At 36.9% G+C, this 14,758-nt stretch overlaps 2 non-coding genes across 2 annotated transcripts; both read right to left on the reverse strand.

The window, feature by feature from the left end:
• Positions 1-2,828: 2,828 nt before the first annotated feature.
• LOC121212042 (small nucleolar RNA R71) lies at positions 2,829-2,935 on the reverse strand. The gene has a single exon (XR_005907253.1). It is a non-coding gene; the product is annotated as a small nucleolar RNA R71 (small nucleolar RNA).
• Positions 2,936-14,111: 11,176 nt separating this feature from the next.
• On the reverse strand, positions 14,112-14,217 carry LOC121211861 (small nucleolar RNA R71). Its single transcript, XR_005907078.1, has one exon. It is a non-coding gene; the product is annotated as a small nucleolar RNA R71 (small nucleolar RNA).
• Positions 14,218-14,758: the final 541 nt, after the last annotated feature.

Here is a 14,758-nt window from a genome sequence, read left to right on the forward strand (position 1 = left end):
ATTCGTCAGTTGAAGTGTCACAGTCGTGGGTCTTACTTCACCTATTCCCAATAGTTCGAAAATACACTTGGGCATCAAGTTGATGCTTGTTCCTAAGTTGCGCAAAGCTTTACCATAGTAAGATTCTCTGATATTACAGGGTATAGTAAAGCTTCCAGGTTCCTTTAGTTTTAGAGGAAGCTTGTTTTACAAGAACGTACTGCACTCTTTCATTAAAGCGACAGTCTCATACTCACTAAGTCTTTTCTTTTTAGATAGGATGTCCTTCATGAACATGACATAATTGGGCATTTGCTCTAAAGCCTCCACCAATGCGATATTGATGTGAAGTTGCTTTAGGATGTCCACAAATTTCTTGAATTGCACCTCATATTTCTTCTTATTTGGTTGCAACTTTGGGTTGAATTAGACAACTTTTCTGAAGAGATAAATCTGTATCTAATGAAAATGTTAGCTTATCAGAATTTACTGGGTTAGATTTTACCTCATCAGATTTTGTAAGTTTTGGCTCTGCTGGTGTAGGAGTTTCAACTGATGGTTGACTTTCCTCCTTAGTAGGTTCATCTTCAATCACAACCATCTTGGGATCCAAAGTCTTACCACTTCATAAGGCCACTACTTTGCAATGTTCCTTACCCAAATTTCTTATATTTTCTATCTCGCTTGCCAAGGTTTCTTACGGTTGATTGCGAAGCTTTATAGCTAACTAACCCATTTGGTTCTCCAAATTTTTTAGTGTTGTTGCTTAGCTTTGGATTAAGGCATCATTCTTTTCCATGTGATAACTCTTGATATAAGTTATAAGTCATACTTTTAGACTTAGTTAACTGCTTGTACTTAAGTAAAATTAGTTTCAGTTTAGGTAATTGCATGATTATTTTTAGTTAATCGAGCCTTGCATGTAAAGACTTGTGCTTGTGATTACTTTAGTGCATATGAACTTTTAATTGTTGGTGGAAAGGCTTTGTGGTGGTTGAATCACAAGCTTGAGGAAGAGAAATATCAAAGGATGGAGATTTTTTGAGGCATTATGAGAGGTTTCCATGGCAATGTTAAGAAGAAAATGATAAATACCCAGTCATCAATTAGAGCATTCAACAATTGGCCCCCCACAGGCACGTGTAATGGAAAATATCCACCTCAAAATTTGGGAAAAAGCAATCATTGGCTAATAGCTTTTACTCTAAATGAGGACCTAAGTATACAAGAAAAATAAGGGAGGTCTGCCAAAGGGAGAGCGGAAGGTATAGCTAATTGCAAATACAGAGCTTTGAGAGAGGCCTCTTTGTGTCAATGAAGGTAATTTGAGCTACTGGGAGCTTGGGTGAAGACGCGCACCAGTCACCAAGTTGGGGGAGTTTGTGTTGTGAACCCAAATTTTTTCCTCTGTAATTTGTTCTAAATCTGTTAATTTAAACTGTTATTTTGGGATGTTGATGATATTAAAATACTTGAATTTGGTGATATTTTGATGATATTTTAACTCTGATGGATGTTTATGGATGAATATGATTCAATTTACTGCTTTACCCAAGGTTTATTTCTGTTTATATACTTAATAGGGTATTGATAAATGCTTGATAAGTTTGAAAGTAATTTTGATATTGACAGAATTAGGTTGCTTGGACCAACTTGAATAATATAAGAGAGAGTTGAGTGAAATGCTCATGCAAACTCTAGACATAGAGATTTACCTTATACGATTTAGAGGATTGTGCTTTAGTCATGGTTGCTAATTCTCAGCCTATAGATGTATAGTGCCTTAGGAGTAAGCAACTTTAGGTCTTGCTTTCGGTAGAGCTAGACCACATTAGTACCCAATCAAACAGTAGGTTACCATATTTTTTCCATGGCATTGTTTATGAGTTATAACTAATTCATCTGTAGTCCCAGCCTTTACAATCAATATTATAATCTTGTTAGAATCTCGAGTGCTTTTATTTACAATCTACAATAGTACATTTCGTTACTTTCATTTTTAGTATATTAGTTGCATTGTCATTTCTTAAAATATCATTCGATTAATTTATCTCTTCTTCTTGCAATAATTTTGACAAAGAAAACTAATTTTGTCCTTGTGGGAATGATACTAAACTAATCAATTTATTTCCTGATTTGATATGTATACTTGCATAATTCGCCCATCATATTCACGCGCGACAAGTTTTTTGTTCCATTTCCGGGGATTGGTGATTGACAACTTTAGTTTTTATTATTGCAATTTTTTTTTAGTTGTTAACTTGCTTTTTTTTCTTGATCACAATAGGTCCGTTACTAGTTGTATGCATAGAGACATTCCTATTGAAGAACTCTATCCTTTAGATCTAGAAATTGAAAAAACCTTGCAAAGAAGGAGAAGATAACAGAGAGCAATGAGTCAAGGTGGTAATAATCAACTTGGATTGAATGAGCTACTTAATCTGAGAGCTGACAATGGTAATCTTAAGGTTGTTCAAATGTTTGATAATCGGGATAGGCCAATTTGAGATCATGTAGTTCCTATCTTAGATTATCTGAGCCTTGGAACAGTCAGGCCACAAATTCAAGCCCCCGACTTTGAGTTGAAACCTATAAGCTGTAATCAATTGGATAGTTTGTTGGTTTGCTAGCTGAAGATCCTAGATTGCACTTGAGGCTCTTCTTGGAGATCTATGATTCCTTCAGACAGCAAGGTGTCCTTGAAGATGCCTTAAAACTCAAGTTGTTCCCCTATTCTTTAAGATATTGTGCTAGAACATGGCTCAACACTTTGCCATCTGGAATATTAGAATCATGGAATGATATTTTAAAATATCTTGCTGCGATATAATCCACCTAACATGAATGTTAAACTGAGAAATGACATAACATCCTTCAGGCAACTAGAGGATAAAACACTGTATGAAGCATGGGGAAGGTTCAAAAATCTGCTTAGGAAATGTCCTATCCATGGATTTCAACATTTGACACAAATGGAGATGTTCTATAATGGTTTGAATGCACTGACACGGATGGTGGTTGATGCTTCAGCTAATGGAACTCTGTTGGACAATTCCTATAATGAAGTATACAAGATTTTGGAGAGAATTGCCAATAATGATTATCAATACCCCACAACAAGAACTAGAACTATAAGAGAGTAGCTGGATCATTTGAACTAGATGTGATTACATAACTTATTGCTTAGGTATCTTCTTTAGCCAACATGATAAAGACCATGCAGAAACCTAGTCAAGTGAAAGAGTTGAAAACAGCTGGGTTATCCTGTGTTTACTGTGGTGAGGATCATGTGTTTGAAGAGTGTCCCTTGAACCTAACATCTGTCTACTATATGGGTAACTTCAATATGAACAACAACCCTTATTCCAACATGTATAACCCTGGTTGGAAGTGTGGAACAATCAATGAGCTAGAAATTCCAACACAGTTGTCAAACCCAATACAATGAATGCCCCACCTGGTTTCCATTTGTCTATATCACCTCAACAACGAGTTCAACAAGGGCAGGCATCATCTTCTTCCCTATATATTGAATCTTTATTGTAAGAGTATATGGCCAAGAATGATGCTGTAGTCCATAGCCAAGCGCCATCTTTACGAGCTTTAAAGAACCAAGGAGGACAGATAACTAATGCTTTGAACTCAAGAATATAAGGAACTTTGCCTAGTGATACTGAAAATGTGAGATCGCATGAGAAAGAACAATGTAAAGCAATCACTCTTAAAAGTGGCACATGACTAGACAGAGTTGACAAAAGTGTTGTTGCCAAAATAGCGAATTCAGAATCTGACTAGAGCAAAGCTCTTGAACAACATAAGAAGAGCACCATAAATGAGAAAACTGGACCAAGTAATGCCAAAGAAAACTCAGATAACACCACTGAACACAATGCCATAGAAAAACAATCATTGCAACCTGAAGTTCGTCCACCCTTACCATATGCCCAACGATTTCAAAATCACATAAAAGACCAGCAATTCAAGTGATTCTTGGATGTCTTTAAGCTACTTCACATCAATATACCTTTGGTGGAAGCTTTAGAGCAAATTCTCAACTATGCCAAGTTTATGAAAGACATACTTTCAAGGAAGAGACGATTGGAAGAATTTAAAACAGTCATACTCACTAAATGGTGCACTACTATACTGACAAATAAATTGCCTCCAAAGTTGAAGGACCCGAGAACCTTCACAATATCATGCTCAATTGGTAACCAGTATGTTGGGAAGGATTTGTGTGATTTAGAAGAGAGCATAAACCTTATGCCCATGTCTACATTCAAAAACCTAGGAATTGGTGAAACAAGACCTACCACTATGACCTTACAATTGGCAGATCGATCATATGCACACTCAGAAGGTAAAATCGAAGATGTCTTAGTAAGGGTAGATAAATTCATTTTCCTTACTGATTTTATTGTATTAGACTGTGAAGCTGACAAAGATGTACCTATTATTCTAGGTAGACCTTTTCTTCTAACAAGTAGGTTTGTGATTGATGTTCAAAAGGGTGAGTTAACTATGAAGGTGAATGGCCAACAAATCACTTTTAATGTTTTCCAGGTTTTGAAACGTGTTGATGATATAGAAGAGTGTTATGCTATCAATTTGTTGGCTCTGTTGTGGAAGAGGAATTTAAAAAAAAATACCATGACCAAGAGCATAGTGAATTGGATTCAACTGATATTGATGATGAAGAGCAATTAGGACACCACAAGTAGTTGTTGATAGCGAAACTAATTATCGATAGACTTGGAAAGAGGTTTGACACATTAGATTTATCTGTTCAAACCTTCAGCCCTTCTAAACTGTCCATAGAAGAACCACCCATGTTAGAGTTGAAACCTCTACCTGCACAGTTAAAGTACGCTTATTTGGGGAAGGATAATACACTGTTTGTGGTTGTATCTGCTGAGCTAACTTATGAGCAAGAGGTTCAATCGTTAGCTATAGTTAGGAAATTTATAAAAACATTAGGATGGGCAATCATAGATTTTAAAGGAATTAGCCCCACAATCTACATACGCAAAAATTTGTTGGAAAATTGCCATGGTAGTTCTATTGAGCGGGAAAGGAGGTTAAACCCCGTTATAAAGGAAGTGGTAAAAAGGAGATAATCAAATGGTTGGATGTTCGTTTATTTACCCAATCTTAAACAACTCATGGGTAAGTCCAGTTCAATGTGTGCTAATGTAACACCCCAAACCCGACCTAGACGTTATGATCGAATCTGCGATGTCACATTGAAGTGAATTTTGAAAAACATAATTTTATACTAAAAACCTTGTCATGATCATTATGAAAAATTTAGAATAACTTACTCATTGTTAAACTCTAGTTGGTTAAGCACAGTGTTAATTATATTAGATTGTTATTGCACTTTTAAAAAAACTATGATTGTTGCGGAAGATTTTTGAAATGTGTTGCAATAACGTGGTGTTTTGAAATGCATTTATCACTTTAAAAAACCGCGGCCTACTTCTAGTGAATATGATTCAAAGTAAATAAATCCCAAAATAAAAATTTTAAAAGGCCTTATTACAAAACAAAATCCCAAATCAAATTACTTATAAATTAAAAGATTAAAGGAAACAAAACTAGTTGTGTGGCCACCATCGAGTCTCTCGCAGCACCGATCCGTCTAAGGATTACCTGCACAGAAAAGTAGAAAGGTAAGTTTATGTAAACTCTGTGCATAATCCCTTAACAATAGTCAGTCAAACAGTAGGCAAATAAAGTTCGGGCCTAAGCCTATTTTACTGACAGTCTAGTATTAGTTAGGGCCATAGCCCATTACAGTATCAGTATCAGTGTAGGCCTTAGCCCATTACAGTAACAGTAACAGTAATACAATCAGAAATCCTACCCATCCATCCTCTACACTACACTCCGTCCAGCCTTACACTCCATGTGGGGATAAAATTGACCCACCCATCCCTACACTCCAAAATATAGCACTGGTTGCGGCACTAAATAGTGGTTGCAGCAGAGCTGCCAGTACAGTAAACTTCCTCCAAATACAATGACCCAATCCCATGCAATATGTCATGTCATAATATCATACGTGAATGCAAATCATGTCATTCTCGATTACAGTCATACATATCAAAAGGGGTATATCAGTCATTTACCTCATAGGGGTATAACGGTCATTTCATCAAATTGGGGTCTAGGTATACTTATCGACCCAATAGCAGGTCCACATTATATACTTGCCGACCCAATAGTAGGTCCACATTCATCTCGAGCGACTCGTGCAACCTTGACAATTAAACAGTGATAATGGGCAGCTCATAATGTGGCCCATGTGGGCCCACACGCCTGTCTGGCACATAAAGCCCAAAAGTGACCTTTCCCATGTAAACTACACAGCCTAGCCCAATAACTTCCACACGTCCATGTGGTTTACCTGTGTAGGGCCCACACGACCCATTTCGGCCCAATGTGGCCCAAAATGGCCTAAGCCCATGAAATCGCTCATGGTGGCCTCTACGATCAATCGCCCACGCTTTATGCATTTGGATCATCACACAAGTGAGCACACACTCATGTAGCGTCAATAGACATATTTTTTAGCTTTGGCAAATTAACAGTTATTGTAGTGTGATTGCACACCTGTTTGCGAAAAGTGCTAAAAGTCCACGAGCACCAATCCTACATTCATTCAAGGCATTCAATTAGCCGATTGACAATAAGGCAAACCACCATCCTTTTTAATACTTAATCCCAAAACATTAGATACTTGCCTTGAATGAACAAAAGTGGTTTAACCCACTTAAACTGCTGAATAAGATTGATCACCCAACACTCCAAGCAAATCAACAGTAAAAGGAGGTGTTAGCTACCGGATTAACACAGTAGAGAGTGAAAGTAAGAGAAAGCCAAAAGAGCAGAAACCAAGTAGGGACCTACTGAAAAATGCAGAACCAATTCGAAGAAAAGAGTAGTCGGCATACACCCAACACGAAAACCGGAAGCACCTACTTTGACATAGGCAACAATGGCACAACTACCCCCTATCAGAAATCAACAGTAGAAGAAGACGATAAGTGTAAGACTAAAAGACAAAGAGGAAGAAAGAGAGAGGAAGAGCAAAACCGCGTAGTTGTATTACCACCAAAGCTGATAGAGGGTAGACCAGAAACGCCACAAAAAGGAACTTGGTTTGGGGAAAATTCAGCTGCACTCTCCAAACTCACCTAAGGCTGAATTTTCCCCAAACCAACTCCCCCTAATCCTCTCCTCAAATGTCTCCATAATATTCGCCTAGAATTCGGCTGCACACTCCACATTCCCCTCAAACCCTCCAACCGCCCATGAGCATCAGAATCCCACTGTCATACAACTTCTTGTACGGCACAGCAGTAAAAAGACATTCCTTGCAGGTAGTAGGACTCGAACTCAAGTCCCTTAGCATTAGTAACACGCCCTTACCCCTTGGACCAGCAAGCTTGTTATGACTTGATATCCCCACACTTATTTAAAAACCCACTATCTAGAACCCAGGGTTTTATTCAAATTTAATAAAATTTTTTGTTAAAGCCCAGGTTTGAACCCAGGACTTCCCACACTTCTCAGGCACTTAAACACTAAAGCAAGCAAGCATGAACGCAACATAACATACACATTTAAATGCTTAGATTTTGGGGCATTACAGCTAAAGAACGGAGGTGTCACCATGGTCAATAATGATAATAATGAGCTTATTCCTATACGAATTATCACGGGATGGCAAGTCTGTATGGACTATCGCAAGCTGAACAAAGCCACAAGGAAAGACCAATTTCCACTACCCTTAATTGATCAAATGTTAGATCAATTAGCTGGTAAGGATTTCTACTACTTCTTAGATGTATATTCTGGGTACAATCATATTGCAATTTGCCCTAGAGGATAAAAAAATAACATTCACCTGTTCATATGGTACATTTTCCTTTAGAAGAATGCCCTTTGGTCTTTGTAATGCACCAACAACATTTCAACTGTACATGATGTCAATATTCTCAGATATGGTTGAGAAGTTCCTCGAAGTGTTTATGGATGATTTATCTATAACTGGGAATGATTTCGAAGGTTGTTTGCATAATTTAGAGTTGGTACTTCAACACTATGAGAAGACTAACCTTATTTTAAATTGGGAGAATGTCATTTCATGGTACGAGAAGGCATTGTCCTAAGGCATAAGGTCTCTCATAAAGGAATAAAAGTTGACAAGACAAAAATCGAAGTGATTGAGAAGTTGCCATCTCCAACAAGTGTTAAGGGAATTAGGGGTTTCTTAAGGCATGCTGGATTCTATAGGAGATTTATCAAGAACTACTCTAAGATCTCTAAGCCCTTGTGTACAATGTTGGAACAAAATAAACCTTTCATTTTTTTATGATGCTTTCCTGTTCACTTTTGAGGAGTTGAAGAAGCGGCTGGTGGTTGCTCTAATAGTAGTGGCCTCAGATTGGTCACTGCCATTTGAGCTTATGTGCGATGTGAGTGATTTTGTTGTTGGAGAATTTCTTGGGCAACTGACATGTAAGATTTTTCACACTATTTACTATGCCAACCACACTCCAACAGAAGCACAACTAAATTACACTACCACTGATAAGGAATTATTGGCTATTGTGCTTGTATTTGATAAGTTTAGATCATATCTAGTAGGCACTAGGGTCATCGTGTATACCAATCACTCTACAATTAAATTCTTAGTAGCTAAGAAAGATGCAAAGTCGAGACTAATCAGGTGGATTCTTCTGCTACGAGAATTCGGTTTAAAAATCTAAGATAAAAAAGAAACAGAGAATTAGTAGCAGAGCATCTAACCGAGTTAGAAGATTGAAATAAGGATGGCAATGTCCAACTTATTAAGGAAGATTTCCAAGACAAGCAACTATTGGCTATCGCGATATTACCTTGGTATGCCAAACTTCTTAGTAAGCAGTCTGCTTCCACCTAATCTTAATAGCCAAACAAAAAGGAAATTCCTTCATGATGCAAGATACTACTATTACAATGAACCCTTCCTATTCAAGTAGTGTGCTGAAAAGATAATTAGGAAGTGTGTCCATGATTGTGAGATACACAACATTTTGCAATATTGCCACTCAGCTCCTTATGGAAGACACTTTAGAGGAATGAGTACCACTGCGAAAGTACTTTAGTCAAGATTTTATTGGCCAAGTCTATTCAAGGATGCCCATAGCTTTTATAAAACATGTGATAGATGTCAAAGAACTAGTAATGTTTCAAAACGACACGGAATGCCATTGTAAAACATTCTAGAGGTTAAGTTGTTTGATGTATGGGGAATAGACTTTATGGGTCTATTTCCACCCTTATTTGGAAACCTATACATATTAGTGGCAGCCGTCTATGTCTCTAATTGCTTGTTGTTATATCTTACCTAGCATGTGTAGTGTACTACAAAAGTAACATGAGAATTTTCGTACTGCTAAAGATATCATGAAAAATTTGGAGGATTTTCTTAAAGGTCAAGTCGTAATGGCTTGACAACCCACTATTACAAAATTGATAAACTTCCAATAGAAAGTTGGCACTCCGATCAAAGAAGGTATGCTTAAGCTTATGGGATTCTTCGCAGAAGTGGAGGACAATGGGTTAAACTAGACGTGGACACCATATTGAAATAATGCTTAAATGTTTGAGCAATGAGTTTGCTGGATTTAAGGTCGCTTACAACTTGGTGAACAATACGCTTACCTTGACTCAACTCATGAAGGAATTACAATCCTATGAGTTTATGCTGAATGGTGGTAAGTCAATTTAGGAGAAACCTAAAGGGAAGCAGAAAGCTAAGGGAAAGAAGAAATTGACTAAGTCTTTGGTTCCACTTCGTGTGGGTATGAAGAAGACTAAGAAGTCAAAAGATCCTAAAAAAGATCAAATATTTCTTTTACAATAGGAAAGGGCACTTCAGATCAAACTACAATGAGTATTTAGATTACCTAGTTTAAAAGGGCAATGGTATGGAACTCTTTGTGGTTGAAAATTGCTTAGTGGAAAACTCAATTGACTATAGGGTTATTGATTCTGGAGCCACTAGCCATGCATGCTTCCTTACAAGGGTTCAACAAAACGAGAAATCTACATGATAGAAGCCTCTTGTTGTCAACTTAAGATGGGAGCTATGTTTCAGTTGAAGCAGTAGGAGAATTTATTTTATATTTTGATAATTTTAGGAAGATTTTTTTAAAGGATGTGTTTTATGTACCTCATTTTAAGATGAACTAAATTTCTGTAACATGTTTACTTAATGACGATTTTTATGACATTCAATAAAGGGATTGTTATTCATAGAAATCTTTCTTTGATCTGTAATGGATGGACGAAAATCAATCTCTATTTTATCAAACTAAAGAACTACTCAATGCTTCAAACTAAAATAGTAAATTCACTCTAATGAGGGTACCTATGGCACTTAAGACTTGATTATATTAACCAAGAAAGAATCACTAGAATCGTGAAAGATAGTCCCTTAAGTATGTTTAAGGAAGTTAGTATTCCATAATGTGAATCTTTCTTGGAAGGTAAAATAACTCTAGGTCTTTTAATGCAAAAGTTACAAGGGCCAACCTACTCGTAGAACTTGTGCACACCGATGTATGTGGTCCCATGAGCATTAGTGCCTGAAGAGGTTATGATTATTACGTGTCACACTTGAAGTTCTAAAATACCCAAACTCAAGGAGCAGCCAGATGTCCCAGTTGTGCAACATGCTACAAACCTTATCCACCACAAACCTAAGGGTACTGTTGGTGACCCTTTCATGAAAAATAGGAACACTCAGATACGAGCCTAGATTATCCACTCTTTGGAATCCAAGCACACTACTAATTCCACTTCCCATAGCCTCATCAACCCCTTTTGAGAAGAAAATATTGATATTCCATGAATTAACACAATGATCAAAAAGTTCACACAAATGTTGTAAAATCTCCTTAAGAAGCTATGCAAACCTCAAATCTACTCTACTGAAAATTACTAGGTCATCATCAAAGAAGAGATGCAACAAATCCACCCTGTTATAGACAGTCTAATTGCATGTGAGTAACCATTTGAAATTGTTGAATGGAAACTATGCCCAAGCCATTTCATACGTAGAACAAACAAATATGGGAATAAAGGACAGCCCTGACGGACCCCTCTAGTTGGTTTCAATTTCTATGTTGGAACCCCATTCCATATAACTTGCAAGGTAGAACCCGATATTGCATCTATAATAACGTTACTTAGAAAAGTCAGAATGTCAGCAGCTCTAAGCGAAGCATCGATAAAATATCACTGCAGTCGATCATAAGCATTCTCAAATCAATTTTAACAACCAGCCAAGACATCTTGTTATTTTTACCTCTCATGGAAAGAATTACTTCTTGTGCAATGAGGATGTTATCCATAATGTTTCTCCCTACAATAAAACTCACCTGTTCTTCGGCAATTATATTAGGGAAAACATACCTAAATTGATTAGCAATGATTTTAATGACTAGTTTGTACAAAAAAGAACACAAGCTATAACACCCCATACTAGGTCCGATCGCAAAATCTGAGCTATGGATTGTCACATTAGCCACCTAAGTGACTTTCTGGTTGAACATCAACTGAGCCTCCAATACACCGCACAAAATATGTTTAGGTTTAAAAAAGCACAAACTCACAAACTCATATCGCTTGCTTTATTTTACGCAATGTATTAACATGTGAACCTACATCTCTTGCAAAAAATTAACTTTTCATTCCCTAAAGACATAACTATTTGATAAAAAGAATTAAGAACATGTAAAATAATACACCTGTGGAACACAATAATTCAGCTATTAGGCATTGGGATTCATGCTCTAAGTCTTATTTGCAGAGTACATCTCCTTAAACAGGGTATCTTTCACAAACAACCCCTACTACGAACACGTTTCACAGGGTCTCTCCTAGTCCATGTATCTAAAATTATTAAGGGTTCACACTTTGCACAGTTAGATAACCTTTTCACATTGTAGCAACTTTGGCAAACTCTATATAAGTTTGTCAGTTTGGATTATTTCATGTTTTCTGATCAACCGTAATTTATACATATTTCTATCCCATGCTTAGCTCATTTTATGGATGATTTTTCCTTAAAATTGGTCAATTCGATGCTCCTAATGCCTTAATTTCATATTTTATACTTAGGTGAGCATAGGAGAGTGAAAGGAATAAGAAACGGGGCAAAAACGGAGAAAATGGGCCAATGTACGAAATCAACACGGCCTAGACCTCCTCACATAGGTAGATCACACGGTCATGTCAATTTGGCAGAATCGAAGCACGACTCACACGGGTGGATCACAACCCCGTGCCTATTTAACAGGCTTGACTGCGACTTGAAGAAATTGCACACGGGCGTGTCCCTGTCAAGCCCAAATTCAGTCCAATTTGAAAAAGGCCAATTTTGAGGGTTCTTAGGCATTTTAAAGCCTATAAATACACCCTAGAGGAGGAGGAAAAGGGACATAGAGAATGAAGCAGGGAACTGCTCAAGGAAAGGCGATTGATCCATCTCAAAAGCCGGATTCATCATCAATACTGAAGATCTCTCCTCAATTTCCTTTCAGGATTTTTCGGTTTTTCTTTATGTTTTGTATTCATTATTCTTTTGAGATGTTTACCATTTTAGTTATGAACTAAAACCCCTAAATACCTAAGGGGAATGAAACCGAAGACAGATCTTGTTATTATTATCTGAATTGTATGCTAAATTTTTTACTTGTTCTTAATTATGTGTTCTTAACTCTTGTCTTGATATTCCATGATATTAATTCAAGTTAAGCTCTTATTCAGAGAAGGAATAGACCCTGTCTAAGAGTACATTTATCATAATTAAGCGGAGTTGATTACGCGCCTAGAGATAGGGTGACAAGATTTTTCTGGATTAGGGTGAAACCTATTAAGGGGATCCATAGATCGAGTTGATGCAACCCTAGGGAGTTAATTAGAAAGAGATTTCAATTATTCAACCTAGGGTTAGACGTTGTTAGTATCGAGAGGGATAATAATATAACTTAGGGATTTCTACGGATCAAGTCAAATTAATAAATCGTTTGATTCAGAGTCAAATAACAAGTGAAGTCTAGGTGGATTTTTCCTTAGGTATTGTCTTAATTCAATCATTTTTCTAAAAGTGAAACCCCAATTCTATTTTTTGTGATTTATTAGTTTAGTTAATTAGTTAGATGAACAAAACCCTTTTATATTTTAGGCTAGATAATAAAGAGAAAGTTAATGCTAGTACTTTTAGTTCATTTAGGTTCGATAATCTGGTCTTGCTAAAGCTATACTAATGTTCGATAGGTATACTTGCCTTCATTGTGATAATAGTTAGTTTCAAGAACAATTCATTATAAATATTTAAAACCTGTCACGAATATCACGTATCAAGTTTTTGGCACCGTTGTCGGGGAACTAAGATATTAGGAACACTCGATTTTTATTACTTTAGTCATTTACTTTTACTGCAATTTAAATTTTATTCTAATTTTTATTACTAATTTTTCTTTTTTCCTTTTTTCTGGTAGGTTCTTGTAGTTTATGACTAGAAGTAACCCATCAGGACAGTGAGATCGATCGCACAGTTCGCAGAAACCAAAGAGAAATAAGGCGAAGCTTAAGATACACAGAGAACGAGCAAGAGGACAATATTCAAACCACAACCGAGGAGATGGCTGAAAACCAAGAAAATCTTCTACCTCCTGCAATTGCTCTTAACCAAAATTCTGCTCCGCGCACTATATATGATTATGCTAAACCTAATTTAATAGGAACTGAGTCAAGTATAGTTAGACCTCCTATTACTGCAAATAATTTTGAACTGAAACCTAACACAATTCAAATGATAAAATAGTTTGTTCAGTTTGATGGTTTCCAGGACAAAGATCCCAATGCTTACTTGGCAAATTTCCTAGAATTTTGTGGTACTTTTAAAATTAATGGTGTTTCTGATGAAGCCATTCGCCTTCGGGTGTTTCCCTTTTTGTTAAGGAATAAGGCTAAACAATGGTTGAACTCATTACCACGATGGTCAATCACTACTTGGGAACAAATGACCGAAAAATTTTTATTAAAATATTTTTCACCTGCTAAAACAGCCAAATTACGTAATGATATCTCTTCTTTTGTGCAGATGGATTTAGAAACACTCTACGATGCATGGAAGAGATACAAGGACCTTTTAAGAAGGTGCCCTCACCATGGATTACCGCTTTGGCTACAGGATCAAACGTTCTATAATGGCCTGAATCCTTCGACTCGGTAGATTATTGATGCAGCTGCTGGAGGAACTATCAATAATAAGAAACCTGAGGCAGCTTATGAATTTATTGAGGAGATGTCGCTGAATAACTATTAGAGGAGATGCTAACCGAATTCATCTCAGTGTCAGAAACTCATTTTTAGAATATTGAGACAGCATTCAAAAATCAACAAGCATCAATCTAGGGGCTCAAAACTCAGATTGGACAGCTTGCTAAGTTAATTTCTAAACGACCACAAGGTAGCCTGCCAAGCAACACTGAATCTTACCCAAGGGAGCAACTCAACGTGATTGCCATTCAAGATGAGGAAGGGTTAGTTGCAAAACCAAGGCCAGAAATGGTGGTAAGCAAAGGTAAGAATGAGGTCGGCCAAAATGACCCAAAGCCGGTAAGTACAAAATATAAACCTCGTTTGCCATACCCCAATGCGAAAGACTGCTCAGATGAATAATTTGGTAAATTCCTTAAACTCTTAAAAAATTTAC

The sequence above is a fragment of the Gossypium hirsutum genome, chromosome A12, assembly GCF_007990345.1.
Source record: "Gossypium hirsutum isolate 1008001.06 chromosome A12, Gossypium_hirsutum_v2.1, whole genome shotgun sequence".
Lineage (NCBI taxonomy): Eukaryota > Viridiplantae > Streptophyta > Magnoliopsida > Malvales > Malvaceae > Gossypium > Gossypium hirsutum.